Raw genomic sequence first — 6,166 nt, forward strand, 5'->3', positions numbered from 1 at the left:
ATATATATGGGGTTTTTTTGCTTCCCATTATCTCTTTAAATTTTTTCAATGATGGAAGCTTCCCCCCCACCATTTAATTAGAGTTCTAAGATTTCCACTCACTCTTAGATAATAAGCATTCCTGAAGACATTTGAAGGCCCAAAACACTGTCTGGATTCAGAAATTAGAGTGTTGGTTCCTGTATAATAATTGAAACTCTGCATTTAACTTAAGAGTTACATCTTTTCCCCTCTCTCAGCTATTGCTGGCTTTAGTTGCCAGCTTGCTAACCTTGGCTTTAGACCTTTCCAGGTTTGGTTGGACCATGAAAGGGAGAAAGAAAAAGATAATAAGAAAATCCTTACTTGAACTTTGTTTGGTGGGCTAGATATGAGGTCCTGGGATCGAGAAATATTTAGGGCTGACTCTCTCATAGGTGCTTTTGTGGGTACTTGGAAGAGTCCCATCACTGGAGCCTCTCACCTCTGGTTTCCTAATGGATAGATCTCTATTTGAGTGGTAGATTTAGACTCTCCTTGCCCTTGCTACCTCTAGAAATCGGGGTCCACACAGATATTATCCTTGTGGATCAGGCCCCTTGATCCCTTTCTGTAGCCCTGTTGGACTGAATCCAAGGTGAGCTCTTCCTCATATACTACCCACCTCCAGGCCATGGGAAACCCTCATGTAGACTTTACCTGGGCAAATTTGAAAGTGCAGGCCAATCCCCAAAGAAAAGAAACTCTCCGCCATTACCATCAAAGCAGTTGGTGAGCCAATCTCTTGGCTGCTTGACTTCTCTGTAGTCTTGAGTCAAGACTACAGCCATTTTGCCTCACCACTGCAGAGGTAAGGCAGTAAGTTCTCTCGGTAGGCTTCTCGGAGGCACATCCAAATGAGTATGAGGAAAGGGAACAGGCACACTCAAATCCCTGCCCATCAGGGATGGAGGACCTGAGAGGTCCAGGAATTTTGTGAACGTTTCCTTTAAAAATCTGTATTTGGGTCTGGCACCTTACTTTGGTAAGAAGTATCTCCGTTCCCTTGATGTGTCAGCTGTAACTTGTCATTCAATATCCTAAGATATTCCCTCTTTGAAAAATAAGAAATTGGGGGCTGGAATTGAGTTTGACTAAAACATTAACACATTATTTTCTATTCTTTCTTGCTTCTCTGAGTGATCCAAAAGTTGTCATTTCTCTTCTTAGTTAATTAATAATTTAGTTATGGGGAGCTGGAGAAGGAATTAATATGAATTTTTCTCTTTACAACTTTTGTATTATAATAACTGATATATATTTGGGGGATGATATTTCCCACCTCTTTTATTATTTTTCCCCTTCTGATATGTAAAAGAAATAATAATAATCCTTCAAGTAAACCTCTGAGGGCTGATCTTGGACTGTGAAAACTGCTCTCTTGTGTGCCATTCATTTCAAATTTGGACTTCTCTTTAGCTACTGTGTAAATTGTCTTTCCAACAGATAGGAATGATTGCATAACTTCATTAAGGAAATCATCTCACATGAAATGTCATCTTAGAAAATAATGTTAATATTATCAATCTTGCCATATAATATTTTTGACAGAAAATTCTCTCACAGATGAAAGGTAGTTTTTCTTAATCAAAGGAAAATGGTGTCTTATTAGCTGATAAATACTCTTTTTGTTAAAAGAAGATGAGATCTATGATGTATAGAAATTACAGTTCACAGAGTAGAAAAACCAATAACTACATCAATTTCGTATTACTTCCTCCTAAGATATTAAAGTGTTGGGATAAGAAAGCAAACAAAGATTACTTATAAAACATTACTGTGAGGCTAGATATAATAGGCTGTAGCAGAATTAGGTAGGATATAAAATTGAGTAATCTTGACCCATTTTATTTATATAGGCACATAGGAATTACCACTGTGGTCCATCCAGCCCTGCATTTTACTAACAACTGTAGCCCAAGTTTATAAAAACTGCTATGTTAATGCTAGTCATAATGTCTGAGAACTTCAGATGGAATTGTTGGGTTGTTGGAACCAGAAGGTTGAGTTCATTGAGTTATTTTGTCCCATCACACTCCATATACTTAAATACATCCAACCTCATTTCATGTCTTTTTTTTTTGCACTACTCGGGCCTGTCACTGTTGTGGCCTTTCCCGTTGCGGAGCACAGGCTCCGGACGCGCAGGCTCAGCGGCCTTGGCTCACGGGCCCAGCTGCTCCGCGGCACGTGGGATCTTCCCAGACCGGGGCACGAACCCGCGTCCCCTGCATCGGCAGGTGGACTCTCAACCACTGCACCACCAGGGAAGCCCACTTCATGTCTTTTTAAGTAGGGCCATAATTGGGGTCAAAGTGAATCACTGCCTTCTTTCTCATGGTATATTTGGTGAAGAACATGACTGTGGTAATTTAGTACTGTGTCAATTCATCAGGAACTATGGCTCCTAGAATTCCCTTCCCTTTAGTAGTTTCAGTTTAGAGTTGGCCATTAGAGAAATTTGCACGAGATTTGGAAGGGAGAAGCAGCAGTCGTTATGCAGGAGGTTACTGCAGGGTCCCAGGCATTGCTCAACACATGCCTGCATATGTGCACACACCTGAGTGTGTGTGTGTATGTGTGGTTCCTGATGTTCTGGCTCACCTTGTTCACATGGAGCAGCACCCAGGCCCATAGCTTCTCTTATTCCTATAAGATCTCCTCCTTCAGTTTTTCCAGTTCCTGGGCAAGTAGCATGTGTAGCAAGGCCGTCCAAAGCACTGACTTTTTCTGCAGGTGGCCTGCATCCTTGGAGTTTGACATAATGAGTGACCAGTGTAGGTTCCAGTTTGTCCTTGAGGAAGAAAAATGTGCCCATGCTCTACCCATCTGTCTGTCCAACTTTTCTTCCTGACTCTCTGACTTACTAACTTATGGTGACTTCAGGCCCACTGCCAGATGCAGGGGCAACAGCCTTCCACAGCTCTCTTTATGGTCCCTTGTTATTGGCTTTTCTCTAATCCTCCAGGTATTCACATTCACACCTGTATTTCCTCAGCTTCTCACACAATCGTGTAAGTTCTAATACCCATATTAGTCCCTTACTCCATTCTATTCATAGTGTTGTTTCCTTGGCTGAACCTCATCTGATAAAATGCCTATTTATAGAAAGGAGTGCAAGAGTTACCCTTAGCTGTACCTCAGTGGGAGAGCTCAAAACACCCAAGGTATAAGATGTCCCTTGGACATGGCAAAGAAGGAGAAGATACGTGTTTGGCCTAGTAGGAGAGCCCAGGAATGCTACAGACTAGCCTACACCTAGGACTGCCAACGGATCTTAAATGTAGCAAGGAAATTAAAATGGAATCCAGAAATCTTTTCAAGTCTACCCTGTATATGTACTTATATTCTCAATGAAGTAAAATTAAAAAGAGAGCTAACTTTCAAAATGTGTCCTTTTCTTTACATATATTTTTCTTTACTAACAATTCAGTCTCTACTCTCTTTTCTGCTTTTACATAATTATAAACAGAAAAGAAAGGAAGAAGAAAAAGAAAATCCAGAGGGTAATATGTTAGGAATTGCCTAACTTTGCTTTCTGGAGATAACTTTTCAAATTCTCTTAAGAATTTGATGAAACTTGTGTATGCTCCCAACCTGAAGTCCCTGTGAATATATACCAAAAATTTTCATTCCACTTAAGGGCATTCAAGGCTCCTGCAAAACTCATCCATGTAAGCATAAGTAGTTTATGGACCCCAACTCCCACCACTTCCATAACATCATCTTTCCCCAGTTATCCCCATCTTAGTTATTAGAATCATCATAACTAACTGATGAAGCCCAGACCCTCAGAATCAACCTCAGTTCCACTCTTCCTGATTTCTCATATCCAATCCTGATTTCTCATATCCAATCCATCAAGAATCTAGTTGGCCAAACCTCCTAAATATTGCCCAGTTCCAATACCCTCTTACCATCTTCACTCTTACCTTTATTTATCCTCTGCCTGGACTGTAGTAAAAACCTCCCAATTGATTCCTGCTTACACCCTTGACCTCTTTGGTTCATACTCCACAGAGTAGCCTGTGGGATCCTTTGAAAACATAAATCAGATTATTTTCTTTTGTAGCTTAAAATTCACCAATATCTACTCGTTGCTATTAGAGTAAAATCCAGAGCTATAAAGCCTCACATGACTTGGTCCCTGAAAATTTTTTCATGATGTTCTCTTGACACACTAAACATGTACCGAATTTAAGGCCTTTCTGCTAGCTGTTCCCTCTGCCTGACATCTTCTTATCTTCTTGGCCAACTCTTTCATATCGTTTTAGTCCCTGCTGAAATGTCATCTCTTCAGAGGTGTCTTCCGGACCACCACGTCTAAGATAGTAGCCCCCTCTTGGTCATCTTCTATTTTATTATTTTCATAACACTTGACACTATCTGAAACAATCCCTTTTCTTTATATATCTGTTTACTTATTTACTGTCTGTCTCCCACCTCTAGGGCCTTGTCTACTTGTTTTCCACTGCAACTCCAAACCTAGCTCAGCACCTGGCAAGCAGTGAGTGCTCATCAGATACTTGTTGAATGAAGCATGTGATGGCTTTATTTTGTAAAAAAATTATGAAATTAGTTGATGCCACAATTATACTCCTAGTTTTTATAACATATGCTTATAGAAACATTTACTGTGAAGACGTATATTGCATGCCTGAACTGTACATAATTCTGGATTGCTTGGATCGCAGTGATTAGAAATAACAATAATCCATAATGCCCTTTTCCAACTGCTCTCTCAATGCCTGCCGTACCAGCATACCATTCTTTCTGTAACTGTTCCCTTCAGGAAGCTGGTCCCTCATTACGGTAAATATCTAACCCCCTGAGCCCTAAAACGTTCCTTTGGCTTCTCTACCCTTAAATTCTCCATGGTGTTGCCTGGCCCACAGTAATCCCCAATTAGTCATATGTTATTTTTATTGGCTGTGTTTTTGATGATGTCCAGTTTACCTCAGGTCTTCTAAATGGTGTAAATAACACCCCCCAAGCTAGATGTAGGGGGCCAAATGTGCTGTGAGTCTAGCTAAAAATTAACAATAAGATACAGATTTAAAAACATATTTCCTCTAATCTCAAAAGGACTAAGCATCAAATTGTCCTATATCTCTGTAGAATTTAGAGGAATAATAGTCTACAAAGCAGTTCCAGAAAGCTTCTCTATATCTATTATTTCAGAATTCACAGGTGGATCTACACCCCAGTTACCCCTAAGAAAATCCTCCACATCTAATAGGGAAACTCCAATATAAAGCACACTATTCTTATTAGTGTAACAGTGATAAAATTATTAACTAATTGTGTAAGGAAGTCATAATTACTAATTTACGGACATTCATAGGCTCCCTCTTCTTCTTGACAGTCCACCTACACTTAAGAGAAAGGATTCTCTTTTTTGGCCGCTTGGGGCTATTGTTTGCTATCCAAAATTCAATTGTAAGTCTAAACAAACAGAACAAATGAAACCAGAAAGGCTACATGGAGCTACATAATAATAAGCTACAGAAGAAGGAAAGAGAGAAGATAGAGAGGAAAGGCATATGGGGAAGCTGTCAGAGAAGTTTTGGAGGGCAGGGAACTCTGAAAAGTTAGAGTTTCTGGGAATGGCTGTGGTGCTGGAGAATATTAAGAGGAATGATGATGGTCTGAGAAGATTTTAAAGATGTGCTGTTTATTAAGAATGCACCAAGACCCCGGATAGCCAAAGCAATCTTGAGAAAGAAAAATGGAGCTGGAGGAATCAGGCTCCCTGACTTCAAACTATACTACAAAGCTACAGTAATCAACACAGTATGGTACTGGCACAAAAACAGAAATCTAGCTAAATGGTACAGGATAGAAAGCGCAGAGATAAACCCACCCACATATGGTCACATAATTTATGACAAAGGAGGCAAGAACATACAATGGAGAAAAGGCAGCCTCTTCAATAAGTGGTGCTGGGAAAACTGGACAGCTACATGTAAAAGAATGAAATTTGAACACTACCTAACACCATATACAAAAATAAACTCAAAATGGATTAAAGACCTAAATATAAGACCAGACACTATAAAACTCTTAGAGGAAAACATAGGAAAAACACTCTTTGACATAAACCACAGCAAGATCTTTTTTGACCCACCTCCTAGAGTAATGGAAACAA

Source organism: Neophocaena asiaeorientalis, unplaced genomic scaffold (genome assembly GCF_003031525.2).
Source record: "Neophocaena asiaeorientalis asiaeorientalis breed wild unplaced genomic scaffold, Neophocaena_asiaeorientalis_V1.1 scaffold63, whole genome shotgun sequence".
In the NCBI taxonomy this organism is placed as follows: domain Eukaryota; kingdom Metazoa; phylum Chordata; class Mammalia; order Artiodactyla; family Phocoenidae; genus Neophocaena; species Neophocaena asiaeorientalis.